At 40.6% G+C, this 18109-nt stretch overlaps 1 non-coding gene across 1 annotated transcript; it reads left to right on the top strand.

Moving 5' to 3' along the window:
- The first annotated feature begins 13112 nt into the window (after window positions 1–13112).
- On the top strand, window positions 13113–13220 carry LOC148553428 (small nucleolar RNA R71). Its single transcript, XR_015892708.1, has one exon. It is a non-coding gene; the product is annotated as a small nucleolar RNA R71 (small nucleolar RNA).
- The last annotated feature ends 4889 nt before the right edge of the window (window positions 13221–18109 follow it).

Raw genomic sequence — 18109 nt, 5'->3', positions numbered from 1 at the left:
CACCAAAGGGATAAGTTGATGAGTAATTCCAAATACTACATTTGGGATGACCCTCACTTGTGGAAGAGAAGCGTAGACCAAGTAATTCAAAGATGTGTGCCGGAATCTGAAATCCAACCTATTCTTGAAGCTTGCTATTCGTCTGAATGTGGCAGCCATTTTGTCCCACAAAGGACAGCTAAAAAGGTGTTAGATTGTGGATTCTAGTGGCCAACCTTATTCAAGGATGCTAACAGGTTCTGTGTTTCTTGCCATCAGTGTCAGTAGTCGGGAAACACATCCCAAAGGGATGAGATTCCTCAGCAACCTATGTTGTTCTGTGAGATATTTGATGTATGGGACATTGACTTTATGGGACCGTTTCCCAACTCAAGTGGGTATTTTTATATCTTGTTAGCTGTTGACTACGTGTCAAAGTGGGTAGAAGCAATACCTACCCGCCTTGACGACGCCAATACCGTTGTTTCTTTTATTAGAAATCACATTGTATGCCGTTACGGGTCGCCACGAGCAATCGTGAGCGACCAAGGATCCCACTTTTGTAACAGGAAAGTAGAGGCACTGTTCAAGCGCTATGGAGTGCCGCATATGGTTGCTACTGCTTATCACCCACAGACCAATGGGCAAGCAAAAGTGTCCAACCGGGAGATTAAGAGAATCTTGGAGAAAGTGGTCAGTCCACAAAGGAAGGATTGGAGCCTTCGGTTAGGAGATGCACTATGGGCGTATAGAACGGCCTACAAGACTCCGTTAGGGATGAGCCCCTTCCGGATTGTCTATGGTAAGGCGTGGCACCTTCCAGAGGAGATTGATCATAGAGTCTACTGGACAGTAAAGTAGTGCAACATGAATTTAGCCAAGGCGGGTGAAGCTAGGAAGTTACAGCTAGAGGAGCTTGAGTGTTTGAGGAATGAATCATATGAGAATGCCCGGATCTACAAGAAAAAGACTAAAGCATTTCATGACCATCACATCCAGAAAAAGGATTTCTAAGAAGGTGATGAGGTCCTTCCCTACAACTCGAGGCTTAGATTCATGCCTGGCAAGCTCCGTTCTAGATGGGAAGGACTTTTCAAGGTAAAAGAGATAAAGCCTTATGGAGTGGTGGAGTTATTTGATACTAAAAGTGAAGCAACTTTCAAGGTAAATGGACATAGAGTGAAGAAGTATCATGGATACAAGCTCCCAAAAGAGCTAGAGGTGTTCCTATTGGCGGATGCACCTAAGGAAGGAGAAGCTTGAGCGACTGACCGTCCAACTTAAGGACGTTGAAGAAAAGTGCTTGGTGGGAGACACCCCACCATGGTAAGATCTTTCTTATGTATACCATCTAGTTTGTAGCTTTAAATTCCTGTGAATTTTGTGATTTCTTGATGTTGTTGATTGCATAGGATTACTAGCCTTATTCTTCTTGTTGGATAGATAGGATGTTCATATAGTTTTCCCTCATTTTGGTATGGATAAATTATTGAAGTTAGAGAAAATGCTTTGTCTTGAATGGTGCATGAATTTATAAATGTTTTCTTGCTTACTAGTTTGATCACCTGCCAAGGATGTGTTAGAATAGCTCTTTATATGTTGTGCAAAAAAAAAAGGGTAAAAAGGGCACCGACGCGCCAGCGCACCGTGCGCGCGCGCGCCGGTGGTGTATTTCTAACTCCTAGGCCAAAAACTCGAGAGTCATGCCCACTTTATGCCCATCTCATGTCAGGCACCCACGCATCCGCGTGCTTGCCGCCTGCGCGCCCCTTGCATATTTGGCTATAGACGTGCAAGCGCACTGTGCTCGCGCGCACCGATGGTGCTACCCAAACTCCCTGGTACAAAGACCAGAGAGTTATGCCACACTTGTGCCTAACCTGTGCCTGCACCGACGAGTCCGTGCACTGCGCGCGTCTGCGCCAGTTGCCAATCCGCTCAGGCACGTGTCAGTGCACTGTGCGCGTCCGTGCGCCTGCACTGAATGTTAACTCTAGTACATGTTACACGAGACATGGGCCAACTTTGTGCTAATCTTGTGCCAGGGGCACAGCTACACTCGTGCATCAGCGCCATTGACGCGTGCGCGTCCCTTGCCCGACCCACACCGACGCGCCAGCGCACTGTGCGTGCGTGCGCCGGTCGCGCAATTCAGTTTTAAAGCTGCGCGCCCTGCTTCTATCCTACTTTATTTCTTATTTCTTTCTTCTTCTTCGTACTCTATCACCCCTCTTTCTTTTCTTCTTCTTCCTTAATCCACCATCACCGTCTCCGGTTATTTATCGGCGACCACCACCCCTTCCGGTGGCTTTACACTTCTTCTCTCCTTCTCATTCTCACAAGAAGAGAACCTCACTTTCTTCTTTTCTCTTTCTCAAGGTTCTACTTCTTCCATATCTTTTCTTTCACTTTCTTTGCATAATCTCTTCTTCTAGTTTGACTTTTTTTGTTTGTTTACTTATTTTCTATTTTAGTTACATGATTACATTACTTGCTTTTTATTTGTTTACTTTTCCTTTTTCTTGTTCCTCCATGGATGTTGAATTTGAGTTTTAATTTGATTTGATAGATTTTCTTGTTGTCTCTCATTGTCTTTGTCATGTAAGTGATGTTATGTGATGATTGATATTTTATTTTGGGATTCAAATTAGTTGCGTATCTCATGATTGCTCATTGCTTGATAATTGCACACCAAGTGTTCGAGGAAATACACGAATGCCATTTTGGTTTATTTTAATAATGTATCTTCACTTTAGTTCTTCTTCCTCATTCACTTGCTCTCTTCTAAATGCATTGAGTCCACTTTGCTTGCTTAGAGTGTATACTTGCCAATTAGTTACTTACTGAACATGACTTGCTCTTTGTTATGGATGCTTGAGATTATTCTTCTCATGCCTTATTGCATGCTTTACTAACTCTTGCATCCTATGCCAAGTGTTGTGACCCATGCCTCTATAATCAATCTGTTGCACCACTTCTTTTGGGCACTACCCTTCGCTTGCATGTTTTTTGTTAAAATGATTCTTTGGGTTTAATGTTTTCCTGTTTCCCTTCCCTTCTCAGGATGGCCACCTAGAAAGGCAAAGAAAAAGCTTCAAGGAAACCAGCCACAAAGAGGGCACCCCAAAGATCAAACTCCAAGGTGCACTCTTCATTAGGAGCCAAACCCCTCTTTAAGAAGGCAAAGGCACCCACTCCTATTAATGAGAAAGAGAAGAGCAAACTGGCAAAGGATTCTTCAAGATTCTCCAACCGCTTCTGTGAACTTGTGTTCCCCGCCATGGTTGAGAGGAACTATCATGCCGAGCATCTACTCGCTCCTCCGGACAAGGTTGTTCCTTGTATTTTACCCCGCAACGAACGGTAAGGATGGGAGTTCCTTTCGAGGAAACCACAAGAGGTCAACCTCTCCTGGGTGGTAGAATTCTACACTAACTACCATCTCCCCTCTCCTCAATCGGTATACATGCGCCGGAAGCAAGTCGCAATTTCAAAAGAAGCTACTTAGCAAGTACTTAATGTCCTACCGGTACCAACTGATACAGATGGTTACCAAGAGGTCTTACGTCAGCGAGAAAAATTTGGGTTTGATTGGGACTCGATCCTCCGAGTCATTACTGAGCCAGAGACATTTTGGACCCATGGTCGACTTTGGATGAGGCCCAAATGCATTGACGCTCACTTTCTCACTGTAGATGTTAGAGCTTGGGCCCAGATCCTATCCCACTATGTGCTACCTAGCACTCACAAGTGGTCCTTCATGGCGGATCTCGCCTTGCTTGTTTGGTGTGTTCTGACGGAGAGACCGGTGAACATTCTGCTTCTTGTCAAGCAAGCGATGTGACAGGTCCACGCCCGGGGCAATTTGCTATTTTCAGCATTGGTATTCGATTTAGTTGTTGCTGTGGGTGTTCCTTGGGAAGACATGGACACAAAGGCTATCATTCCGGCTAAGGGCAATATGGTCCCAAGCGGAAAATACTTACATCTTCCTATGAACAATCCAAGCTTTGACATAGCCCTCCCATCTACTATTCTTTTCACCTCATCATCACCACCACGGCAAAGATCCACACATCAAAGGATAGAAGATCTACACCGGAAGCTTGATAGATATGAGCGGCGCAATCAACGCCGATACACCTACATCAAGAAGCTTCTGCGTTGTGTTACCCCTATCATGGAGGAACCCGAAATATTCACATCCACCTCAAACCCAAGTGATGGGAGCTCTGATGGAGGGGATAGTGAGGGTTCCGGTCCCGACCGTCCTTTGGCCATTGTTAGTAGCACAGAGGACCGTGCTAAATTCTAAGTGTGGGGAGGTCATTCGACCGATCTCCTGGGTAACAATCTCTTTCTTTCAACACCCATGGATTTATCTTTTGCTTAGTAGTTAGTACATTGCATGTGTAGTTAGTTTTGTTTGTAAATACTTCTTGCATGATAGTTAGTTTCTATAGAGTTGCTTGGTCAAGACAATAACTTCTTCCCCAAGAAACTGTGTTTTGGGGTAACCTACCAAATTTTGAAAAATTATTTGCGGAAAACTTGCTTTAAGAATGTATTTTTGGAACATAATGATTGAGCTAAGAACACAAGCATGTAAGTTTTGAGCCTATTTTGTGGTTATATCTTCTAACCATTAATTCCCATTCTTGTGTGCATTGTTCTCTCCGTATGATTGTAATCCTTGCTTTGTCTGATTCTATATATCCATTACTTTGTGTATGAATGCATTTACATGATTGAGGCCATCATTTCAATAGTCACTTTTCAGAAACAGCCTTAACCCTTTTATCTACCATTGCTAACCAATTTTGAGCCTATGGTAAACCTTCTTTGTTCTTAAAAAGAGCACATCAACAACCCTAAGCGAAAAATAATGATTATCCCTAAATTTGGATCCTTGATTAGCTTAGGTAAGTGGAGGTGTATATCAATTAATTGGGAGAGTATACATGGGAAATTTGGGTAGATATAAATAGGTGTATTGTAGTTGTAATTGGAAATTTTGGGAAGTGGGAACATACTCATGTATTGAATGATTTAGCCATGTACATTGGAACTTTTATACATGAAACCCCAAGAAAAAGGGGACCAAAAAGAAAAAGAAATTGTATGTGTATATATGAGAATGTAAGAAAAAGAAATAGAAAAATAGAAAAAGAGAAAGCAATGAAAGGGGACAAAAATGCCCCAAGACAAATTGATAATAACAATGCATATGGAATGTGAATTGGAAAAAAATGCATGAGTATGCAAAAAAAAAGTGAAACTCAAGGGTAGCTAGGTAATGTATTATATTTGTATAGGTTGTTCTATGTGTCTAGTGGGATTCTAGGTTAATCAAGGACTCAAATTTTAAGCTCACTTGGCCATATACATCCTTACCTTCACCCTAGCCCCATTACAACCCATGAATAAGACCTCATGATACTTGTAAGCATGCATTAAGTAATTGTTGATTGTTAGATGAAAGACAAATCTTGGAAAGCATGATTAGGAGAGGATTGAGTGACGAACCCTATACACTCAAATGAATAGAGCGGATACACTTCCGGTAAGGGTTCGATGCTCAACTCCTTGTTCCTGACTTTCACAAGCATTCATCTAGCAAGTTATATACACTTCATGTTGATGTTCAATTTGCTATGATTCATGAACTACATAGAATTTTCACCCCGTATGCTCATATGTGTTCTTGGAGGATAGATTTACCCTTGACCAAGTAGATAGATGATTTTACTTTAGTTGCATGCATTCATTTAGGAAATTTGCATTGCATAAACACTTTCTTACCATGATCTTTGGTCTTTTAATTTTAAGCATGAAGACATGCTTGGTCTAAGTATGGAGAGATTTGATAAACCCCAATTTTGTGGTTTATATTGTGTAGAATTTGGGGGGTTTTGTCAATATTTCTCACACTTATTCACAAGAATTGCATGATTTTGTGTTCTCTTCCTAATTTTGATTCATGATGAAAAACATGCTTATTTTGCCTTAGAATTGCTATATTTTAATCCTCTTTTATTGTCATTCGATGCTGTGATATATTTGTTGAGTGATTTAAGGAATTATCGGACAAGAATGGCCTAGAAGAGAGAAAAAAAGCATGCACAAGAGGAAGGAACATGAAAGGATTTTGGGAAATTTGCAAAGGGCGCGCATGCGCACGCGTCCATTAGGAAAGCCGGAAGCGGCACGCAAGGATGGACGCATCCATGCGGATCAGAGAAATTCCATCGACACGCACGCGCACATGGCGAGCATGTGTGGATCAAAAAGCAATCGGCGCGCATGCATGCATGGCGTGCACGCGTGGGAAGCTGCACGTGACCTCATTAAAGAAAATCATGCCTGGTGATTTCTAAGGCTCATCAGGCCCAATTTCAAGTTGTTTCTGCATGGAAAAGACCCAAGGATACTAGGGGGAAAGGGGGGGATCATTCATTTTACACTTAGACACAATTTTTAGCTAGTTTTTTGTTCTTGTTCTTCTAGAGAGAGAAACCTTTGTTCCTCTCTAGATCTAGTTTTAATTTGATATTCCCTTATAGAATTCTGAATTGGATCTTGTTAATTACTAGTTTTGATTGTTTACTTTGAATTCCTTAGTATAATTTTTCCTATATCTTGTGTTAGTTTTATGAATTCTTGTCAATTGTCATTTTATACCCATTTCATGAATGTTGTGAATCTTGACTTGTTAATGCTACATTGATGATTTCTATGGTTAATTGTGTTGTTTGAAGGATTGTATGTTGATAATTGTTAGTGGGTACTTGTTAGTTTCAATTTAATTGCAATTTAAACATGTTTTTTATTAATGCTTACCATGTGTTTGATGAATTGTTTACTTTGATTATGGAGTAGTTCTCTTTACTCTTGGCCTAGGCTAAGGGAATTGGGTAAACTTGAGTCATTGAGTCTAATGGATTTGATGATTTGGGAACCCTTAGTGGTCAATTTGATAGCCATTGACACTAACCTACTACTAAGCCAATTAGTAGTGAGTTTAGACCTTATGGGTTGATGTTGACTAAACCATTTAACGTACTTCAAGTATAGAAGTAGACTTAATGAGTTTGGTTCCTCATAATTATCAAGATATGGTTATTAGACAAGGATAGTGACCCCAATTCCCATGCCTAGCCAAGAGTTGCTTTTATTATTCATATTTGAAAACCCAAATTTTAATTGTCTTATCTTATTCATAGTTATTGTTTAGTTTTAGAGTGGAATTATATTGAATGTTATCTTATTAATTTGGAATTGCTCACATCTTGCTTAGTTATTTGAATAGTTCTTGCATTTCAAGATTACTTGCTTGTTAAGATTCTTATTTTAATTTCTTGCTCATGACTTACAACCTCAGATTTCTAACCAATGTTGAGCACATGTTTGCACATTCCTTGTGAGACGACCCAAGGTTTGAATACTTCGGTTACTTTTATTGGGGTTGAACTTGTGACAACTAAATCCCCTTCTAAATTTGATCCTCGAAGATTGTTGTTGGTAGAGCTATACTTGCAACGGGACTTTATTGAAAAATTCTATTCCGACATAGTCTCTTGAGGTGCATCACGTCCATAGGGTTATCCCATTTTTGAATCGATGCAGACGTGCACAGTGCACTTCTGCGTGCTTTGATGAATTTAGGGATAGACGCGGGAGCGTCTTTTGCGCTCACGCGACACTGGGAAAATTGGTGAAGATGCATGCACGTACTGAACGCGTCCGCGTGCTACGAGTTGGGCTGAAGGCTCAAAGCCAGCCCAGAACTAGCACAAGTCTCGGGTCTTTGGCCTGGAAATGGTTTTGGCAAATTGGCGTGCACGCGCCATGTGCGCGGGCGCGCGCATATAGAAAATAAGACAATCGACACGTGTGTACGCACGCGTACACGCAATTGTGAAATTGGCCCATCTTTTGCGCAAGATTGGCCCAACTCTCTGGAAAGAGTATGGGCCTACATATACGTTTGGGCGTGCACGTGCACAGTGTGCGTGCGCGTCCTTGACACTTTCTTTTTTTCAATCAAAAAAGGCAAAAACAGCTTAAACCCCTTTCTAACACTCCCTACAACTCAAAATTAACTCCAAAAACACAAAATGACAACAGTCTTTTTTTTTTGGCTTTTTGAGGATTTTCAAACATAACAAGGGTTACTTGTCCCACAAGCAACCTACAACCAATTTATTGAACCAAGTATATGGAAAGAAAACTACCTACAATGGTAACTCAATTCACTTTTTAATCAAAATTGCAAGGGAGTTAAAAGAGTTTACCATTGTGGGGTGTCTTCCACCTAGAACTTTTAGTTTAAGTCCTTAAGTTGGACATTTGGGAAGCTCTTTGTCATGGTGGCTTATGCTTGTACTCATCCTTGAATCTCCAAGGATCATTGTTCCTCACATGGTAGTCAGAAATTCCATCCAAATTCACCATGCTTGGGCAAAGTTCTTCCCAAGATATGAGCTTCTACCGCAGGGCTACATGCTTCAATCCGGGATCCCATATCTTGTTCTCACACCCATCTTCTAGTTGATTGTCATGATTCTTCCATCCGGGTGGTTGGCAAGTAGAATAAGAAGAATTCTCTCTAGCATAGCAAGCCTTCTTCCTAGATCAACATAAAGTAGCATCCTTCCAACCCTGGCCCCTATTCCTTGGAGGCTTGACCCCAATGGGCCTAATTCCTAACTTCCATCCACTACACAACTCCCTTTTACTCTTGATTCTACAAAGAGATCTAAGTTGTCCATCCGTTTCAATCAATCCATATTCAAGTGAGAAAGTAAAGTTTGAAGATAAGAATTTTACCCACTTGAATGTCACGTTGCCAATAGGAGTAATCAATTCCTTGAGACTCCTCCCATCTTTATTGGTTCCATCCTTGGTACATGTTGTCATTAAAGTCCGTATTTTCTACAACACAATTAGAACCAAACTCATAGCCAAAGTGAGAATTCATGATAGCGAGAGAAAATGAAAACAAAATCAAATAAGAAGAAAGGAAATTAAATCCTAAAACTAGCAAGAACTAACAAAGAGTCAAAAGGCAAACATATTCACAATATTCACATATATACAATAACCAATAACACAATACCATTGCAACTCCCCGGCAACGGCGCCATTTTAATGAGAGGACTTTTGACGGTTTAGAATTTCACAAATGAAAGCTCGTTGCAATATAGTTTCTAAACCAACATTAACGAGCTATAGAGAATGTCCATCCTTTTTTCTTAGATGTGAATGACGAGCCTGCCTTTCCACTTTGGTGGCAAGAGAACCTTGTAGTGGCTAAGTATACCCTAGAGAGTCTGGATGAGGTGGAGCAGGCATTCATGGGCGTGTTGGAGGAGCATTGGGGTGGGGCTCCCCACTAGGACACGAAGAAGTTCATAGGGGATCCCAGCCTTCTCCGGTCTGAGTTAGGTAGTATCCGACATCTTGTTCTACTTCTGAATCTATTTTGTTGCATTTCTGAAGATATTTGTATTTTCTTTGTTTTCAGAGATGGCTTCGGGTTCTGACTCCATGACTCTGGCCGCCCAGAACCTCCAGAGGAAGGCGGTCGAGGAGGGTTCCTCTCAGCTTCCTCCGAAGTAGCCGGTCACTATCTCTCAGGGTGCCAGGAAGGTTATCCCTACTCCTCAAGTTCATTTGGTTTCTTCTGATCCACCTTTAGAGGAACATATTCCTTCTTCTCCTCTGGGTCCTGCTCCTAAGAAGTAGAAGACGTCTGGTTTGATTGATATTACCGATGCAAACTTTGATGGCCTGGCTTGGAGTGAGGATTACGTTATGCCCTATGCCTCTGCTCCTACTAATGATCTATCTATCCATAAGTACTTTCGATGTATGGTTCACAGTTGTGTTAAGATGGCTGATCTGCAAGCCATTTTGGCGAGGGAGTTTGAGAAATCTCCTCTTAATCCCACCAGTTCTTTTCTGGGTAGTGCCAAGGCTGAGTTTGAGATAGTTAGCAAGCTGAAGGCTGAGCTGGAGGAGAGGGTTACTGCTTTGGAGTCCTCTTTAGAGAAGAAGAAGACCCGAGCCACTAAGGCGGAGGCCGCTTCCAAGCTGGCAGAAGAGATGGCGAAGAAGGTCAAGGACAGCTAACTTTGGGCTTATGGTGAACTTTTAGATGTGAATGAGGGATCCAGTCAGTGCATGATGATTATGCCGAGTTGCAAGGTCATGTGGTAAGTGGGATGGCTCAGATGTATGAGAACTTGAAGGACAAGGTCTGCATTCTGGCCCCCAACCTCGATCTCACCTTATTCAGCATGGATAATGTAGTTGTAGATGGGAAGATTGTCCCTGCCGTGGATGAGGATGAGGTCCATGTTCCTGATTTTCAGGTGAAGGCTGCCCCGGCCTCCTCTGCCAAGGTTCCCCGACCTATGGCTGATCCTGACATGGAGATTTTGAACCAGGCTGATGGAACCGTTGGGGCAGTTTCGATTTTTGTGATTCCTCCTTCTCCCACCGATGTGGTGACCGGTGAGAAGCTTGACTCTCTGTGATCTTTGCTTTTGAAAACTTTATTTTGTGCAGCATTTTGATGTGGCCCAGTTTGTGGGTCTTAAATATTTTGTTTGTAATGACTTGTAGTCTTTTTCTAGCTTGCGGCGGTAGTTTACGGTTAAAACACTTTGCATTTTAGTTGCCCCGGGCAACTGTTAAATTTAATATTTAAATTCAAACTTTTTGGCTATTTTTTTAGTTCAGCCGGCCTTCCTTAAGTAATGTTTGTGACGAACTTTACCTTAAAATAAGCAATGCTTTTACCACACCAAACTTAGAATGTTGCTTGCCCTCGAGCAAAAGAAGAAAGAATAGATGAAGAAGGAGATGTGGAAAAACTAGGATTATGAGGAAGGAAGGTGGGGATCCTGTGGGGTTCACAGATCCTGAGATGATCCTGTGAGGTTCACAGATCTTGAGGTGTCAAGGATTTACATCCCTGCACCAATTAGGCATGTAAAATGCCTTTGCATGCAATTCTGGCGTTTAAACGCCGAATTGATGCTTGTTCTGGGCGTTCAGCGCCCAGATGCTTGTTTCTGGCGTTCAGCGCCAGCTCTTCCTCAGTGTGCATTTCTGGCGTCTGAGCGCCAGGATGCTGCTTGTTTCTGGTGTTCAGCGCCAGATCCATGCTCTGTTCTGGCGTTGAACGCCAGCCAGATGCTCCTTACTGGCGTTTAAACGCCAGTAAGTCCTTCCTCCAGGGTGTGATTTTTCTTCTGCTGTTTTTGATTCTGTTTTCAATTTTTGATTTATTTTGTGACTCCACATGATCATGAACCTAATAAAACATGAAATAACAATAAAAATAAATTAAAATTAGATAAACAAAAATTGGGTGGCCTCCCAACAAGCGCTTCTTTAATGTCAATAGCTTGACAGTGGGCTCTCATGGAGCCTCACAGATGTTTAGAGCATTGTTGAGACTCCCCAACACCAAACTTAGAGTTTGGATATGGGAGTTCAACACCAAACTTAGAGTTTGGTTGTGGCCTCCCAACACCAAACTTAGAGTTTGACTGTGGGGGCTCTGGTTGACTCTGTTTTGAGAGAAGCTTATTGTGCCTCTTTTCCATGTTTACAGAAAGATGTCCTTGAGTTTTAAACTCAAGGGAGTCCTCATTCAATTGAAGGACTAGTTCACCTCTGTTAACATCAATCATAGCTCTTGCTGTGGCTAGGAAGGGTCTTCCAAGGATGATGGATTCATCCTCATCCTTCCCAATATCTAGGATTATGAAATCAGCAGGGATGTAAAGGCCTTCAACGTTTACTAATATGTCCTCTACTTGTCCATAAGCCTATTTTCTGGAATTGTCTGCCATCTCTAATGAGATTTTAGCAGCTTGTACCTCAAAGATTCCCAGTTTCTCCATTACAGAGAGTGGCATGAGGTTTATTCCTGACCCAAGATCACATAGAGCCTTCTCAAAGGTCATGGTGCCTATGGTACAAGGTATCAGGAACTTTCCAGGATCCTATTTCTTCTGAGGCAATCTCAGTTGATCCAATGCATTTAGTTCATTGGTGAACAGGGGAGGTTCATCTCCCCAAGTCTCATTACCAAATAAATTGGCATTCAGCTTCATGATTGCACCAAGGAACTTGGCAACTTGCTATTCAGTAACATCATCATTCTCTTCAGAAGAAGAATATTCATCAGAGCTCATGAAGGGCGTAAGGAGGTTTAATGGAATCTCTATGGTCTCTAGATGAGTCTCAGATTCCTTTGGTTCCTCAGAGGGACACTCCTTGTTGATCACTGGACGTCCCAAGAGGTCTTCCTCCTTGGGATTCACATCCTCCCCTTCCTCTCTAGGTTCGGCCATGTTGACTATGTCAATGGCCTTGCACTCTCCTTTTGGATTTTCTTCTGTATTGCTTAGGAGAGTACTAGGAGGGGTTTCAGTGATCTTTTTACTCAGCTGGCCCACTTGTGCCTCCAAATTTCTAATGGAGGACCTTGTTTCATTCATGAAACTCAGAGTGGCCTTAGATAGATCAGAGACTAAATTTGCTAAATTAGAGGTATTTTGTTCAGAGTTCTCTGTCTGTTGCTGAGTGGATGATGGAAAAAGCTTGCTATTGCTAAACCTGTTTCTTCCACCATTATTAAAGCCTTGTTGAGGCTTTTGTTGATCCTTCCATGAGAGATTTGGGTGATTTCTCCGTGAGGGATTATAGGTGTTTCCATATGGTTCACCCATGTAATTTACCTCTGCTATTGCAGGGTTTTCAGGATCATAAGCTTCTTCTTCAGAAGATGCCTCTCGAGTACTGTTGGATGCAGCTTGCATTCCATTCAGACTCTGAGAAATCATATTGACTTGCTTAGTCAATATTTTATTCTGAGCCAATATGGCATTCAGAGTATCAATTTCAAGAACTCCCTTCTTCTGAGGTGTCCCATTACTCACAGGATTCCTCTCAGAAGTGTACATAAACTGGTTATTAGCAACCATGTCAATGAGTTCTTGAGCTTCTGCAGGCATTTTCTTTAGGTGAATGGATCCACCTGCAGAAGTATCCAATGACATCTTAGCTAATTCAGACAGACCATCATAGAATATATCCAGGATGGTCCATTCTGAAAGCATGTCAGAAGGACACTTTTTGGTGAGTTGCTTATATCTCTCCCAAGCTTCATAGAGGGATTCACCTTCTTTCTGTCTGAAGGTTTAAACATCCACTCTAAGCTTACTCAGCTTTTGGGGAGGAAAGAACTTGGCTAAGAAAGCCGTGACCAGCTTATCCCAAGAGTTCAGGCTATCTTTGGGTTGAGAGTCCAACCACACTCTAGCTCTATCTCTTATAGCAAAAAGGAAAAGCATGAGCCTGTAGACTTCAGAATCTACTCCATTAGTCTTAACAGTATCATAGATCTGCAAGAATTCAGTTAAGAACTGAAAAGGATCTTCAGATGGAAGTCCATGAAACTTGCAATTTTGCTGCATTAGAGAAACTAATTGAGGTTTCAGCTCAAAATTGTTTGCTCCAATAGCAGGGATGGAGATGCTTCTTCCATGGAAATTGGAATTAGGTGCAGTAAAGTCACCAAGCATCCTCCTTGCATTATTATTATTTTCGGCTGCCATATCCTCTTTCTGTTTGAAAATTTCTGTAAGGTTATCTCTGGATTGTTGTATTTTAGCTTCTCTTAGTTTCCTTTTCAGAGTCCTTTTCAGGTTCAGGATCTGCTTCAACAAGAATTTTCTTGTCCTTGCTCCTGCTCATATGAAAAAGAGGGAACAGAAAAATAATAATAATAGGGAAGAAGAAAAACTCGAACACAGAGAGGGAGGTAGTGTTCAAATTTTTGGATGGGAGAGAAGTGTTAGAAGATGAATAAATAAAAAGAAGGAGATGAGAGAGAAGGATTTTCGAAAATTATTTTTGAAAAATGGTTAGTGATTTTCGAAAATTAAAAGAAGAAATATTAAAAATAAAATTTGAAACAATTAGTTAATTAAAAAGAATTTTTGAAAAAGAGGGAAGAGATTTTCGAAAATTAGAGGGAGAGAGTTAGTTAGGTAGTTTTGAAAAAGATAAGAAACAAACAAAAAGTTAGTTAGTTAGTTGAAACAAATTTGAAAATCAATTTTGAAAAGATAAGAAGATAAGAAGTTAGAAAAGATATTTTAAAATCAAAATTTTGAAAAAGATATGTTTTAAAAAGATATGATAGAAAAGATATGATTTTGAAAAAGATAAGATAAAAAGATATTTTTGAAAAGATATGATTGAAATTAGTTTTGAAAAAGATTTGATTTTTAAAATCACAATTAATGACTTGATTCACAAGAAATCACAAGATATGATTCTAGAATTTAAAGTTTGAATCTTTCTTCACAAGCAAGTAACAAACATGAAATTTTTGAATCAAAACATTAATTAATGAGAAAATTTTCGAAAATTATAAGATAAAATTAAGAAAAGATTTTTGAAAAATAACTTTTTTTTTTAAATTTTCGAAAATGACTACGAAAAATGAAAAAGATAAGATTTTTGAAAAAGATTTTGAAAAAGATAAGATTTTTAAATTGAAAATTTGATTTGACTCTTAAAAACAACTAGATTTTAAAATTTTTTGAAAAAGTCAATCCAAATTTTCGAAATTTATGAGTGAAAAAGGGAAAGATATTTTTTTTTATTTTTGAATTTTTAATGATGAGAGAGAAAAACATGAAATTGATGCAATGCATGAAAGTTATGGATCAAAACAATGAATGTATGCAAGAATGCTATGAATGTCAAGATGAACACCAAGAACACTTTGAAGATCATGATGAACATCAAGAACATATTTTTGAAAAATTTTCAATGCAAAGAAAACATGCAAGACACCAAACTTAGAAATCTTTCACGTTCAGACACTATGAATGCAAAAATGCACATGAAAAACAAGAAAAGACACAAAACAAGAAAATATGAAGATCAAACAAGAAGACTGGCCAGTAACAACTTAAAGATCATGAAGAACACTATGAATGCATGAATGCATGAATTTTTGAAAAATGCAGAGAATTTTTTAGAAAAAATGCAATTGACATCAAACTTGAAATTGACTCAAGACTCAAACAAGAAACACAAAATATTTTTGATTTTTATGATTTTATGATTTTTTTTGGATTTTTCGAAAATTAATGTGAAAAAGAAAAATAAGGATTCCAAAATTTTTAATGTGAATTCCAGGAATCTTGCATTCTTAGTCTAAAGCTCCAATCTCAGGGTTAGATATGGCTTAATAGCCAGTCAAGCTTTAGCATGTAAATCAGGTGGATCAGGAACAGCAGCAGGTGGATTAGCAACAACTAGCTTGCTCTTGATAATGTTGGGTTGGAAGCCCCAGTCCAAATGAATTTAGACATGGCTTTACAGCCAGTCAGGCTTCAACATGCTTCATGAAATACTAGAATTCATTCTTAAAAAAATTTAGAATAATTTTCGAAAACAGATGAGAAATTTTTGAAAGAATTTTTTTGAAAAATTTTTGAAAATAAAACAAAAAGAAAATTACCTAATCTGAGCAACAAGATGAACCGTCAGTTGTCCAAACTCGAACAATCCCTGGCAACGGCGCCAAAAACTTGATACATGCGAAATTGTTACTCTGAGATTGTAAAATTTGTTGTTCGTTCTCTCCGTGGCATGGCGGCAATAACTGGTGCACAATACCATGGTCCAAACATAACTTCACAACTTCGCACAACTAACCAATAAGTGCACTGGGTTGTCCAACTAATAAAACCTTACGTGAGTAAGGGTCAATTCCACGGAGATTGTCGGTATGAAGCAAGCTATGGTCACCTTGTAAATCTCAGTCAGGAGGATATCAAATAGTTATGGAGTTTTCGAAAATAAATAATAAATAAATAGAAAATAAATATAGAAATACTTATGTAATTCATTGGTTAGAATTTCAGATAAGCGTATAGAGATGCTTTCGTTCTTCTGAACTTCTGCTTTCCTGCTGTCTTCATCCAATCAGTCCTACTCCTTTCCATGGCAAGCTTTCTGTAAGGGAATCACCGTTGTCAATGGCTACATCCCATCCTCTTATGAAAAAGGTCCAAATGCTCTGTCACGGCACGGCTAATCATCTGAGGTTCTCGATCATACTGGAATAGGATTCACCCTCCTTTTGCGTCTGTCACTACGCCCAGCACTCGCGAGTTTGAAGATCGTCACAGCCATCCCTTCCCAGATCCTACTCGGAATACCACAGACAAGGTTTAGACTTTTCGGATCTCAGGAATGGCCATCCATGGGTTCTAACTTATACCACGAAGATTCTAATATCTCGGACTCGGTCTTCTGTATTAGATATCTAAGAGATACTCATTCTAGCTTGGTTGCATGTAGAACAGAAGTGTTTGTCAGGCACGCGTTCATAAGTGAGAATGATGATGAGCGTCACATAATCATCACATTCATCATGTTCTTGGGTGCGAATGGATATCTTAGAAGCAGAATAAGTTGAATTGAGTAGAAAACTGTAGTACTTTGCATTAATTCATGAGGAACAGCAGAGCTCCACACCTTAATCTATGGAGTGTAGAAACTCTACCGTTGAAAATACATAAGTGAAAGGTTCAGGCATGGCCGAGAGGCCAGCCCCAAAAACGTTATCACAGGATCAAAAATACAATCCACGATCTTCCAAAGATGTTCCAAAGATGTCTAATACAATAGTAAAAAGTCCTATTTATACTAAACGAGTTACTAGGGTTTACAGAAGTAAGTAATTGATGCATAAATCCACTTCTGGGGCCCACTTGGTGTGTGCTTGGGATGAGCTTGAATGTTACACGTGCAGAGGCTCTTTTTGGAGTTGAACGCCAGGTTGTAACGTGTTTCTGGCGTTCAACTCTGGTTCGTGACGTGTTTCTGGTGTTTAACTCCAGACTGCAGCGTAGAACTGGCGTTCAAGGCCCTTTTGCGTCATCTAAACTCGGCCAAAGTATGGACTATTATATGTTGCTGAAAAGCCTTGGATGTGTACTTTCCAAAACAATTGGAAGCACGCCATTTTGAGTTCTGTATCTCCAGAAAATTCACTTTGAGTGCAGGGAGGTCAGAATCCAACAGCATCAGCAGTCCTTCTTCTACCTCTGAATCTGATTTTTGCTCAAGTCCCTCAATTTCAGCTAGAAAATATCTGAAATCACAGAAAAACACACAAACTCATAATAAAGTCCAGAAATGTGAATTTAACATAAAAACTAATAAAAATATCCCTAAAAGTAACTAGATCCTACTAAAAACATACTAAAAATAATGCCAAAAAGTGTATAAATTATCCGCTCATCACCTCCCTACACTTAGAATCGAGCATCGTCCTCGATGCTACTGCTCTGGCTCATGGTGAGGGCCAACTGTCATGTCTGGCTGGGTCTCAGGCTGTGGCTCCTCAGGTGGCTGCTGAACCTCCAGAGTAGCCTTTGTTTGCGGTGGTGCCTCTGTCTGAGCTGGCTCTGCCTCATGCTCCTCAGCATGCTCCTCCTGTTATGCAGAAGAGTCAGGAAGAGGGGGCAACTCAATGCCCAATGCCACAAACATCTGATCCATCTTGTCCAGGTGTCGTATAATGCGGCGCTCACTGCGCTCCATAAAGCGGATCAGGTGCTGGACTAGAAGGTAAGTCGGTTGAGGTGCTGCTGGTTGTGTAGTGGATGCTGATGGTGCTGACGGTGCTGCTACAGCTGATGAAGAAGAAGGTCTGGCTGCTGCTGCTCTGGCTCTAGACGAGCGCTGGGATAAGGGCTTCTCGTTCACCCATGTCCCCCACGGAATGAACTCCTCATTTTCGTCATCCGGGGATGGTGATATATCATCCGCCAACCATGGGGTACCAGCCAGCTGTGCCATTTGAGTGAAGTATACCTCTTTCCCCTCCATAACACATCCAATCAGGACGAGCATGTCCACCGGGATCTCTGTGAAATGAGTGATAGGCATGACGTAGTGGGCAAAGATCTGATGCCACGTCCTGGCCTCCCTCAAAAGATGAATAAACACCATTGGTGCACGAAATTGTGATCTCCAGGCTCGAACAAATCCTGGTAATGGCTCCAAAGCTTGGTGCTCT

The sequence above is a fragment of the Arachis ipaensis genome, chromosome B7 (assembly GCF_059453495.1).
Source record: "Arachis ipaensis isolate K30076 ecotype BB chromosome B7, ASM5945349v1, whole genome shotgun sequence".
In the NCBI taxonomy this organism is placed as follows: Eukaryota; Viridiplantae; Streptophyta; class Magnoliopsida; order Fabales; family Fabaceae; genus Arachis; species Arachis ipaensis.
The sequence above is the reverse complement of the archived record's forward strand: the minus strand, read 5'-3'. Positions and strand labels throughout refer to the sequence as shown.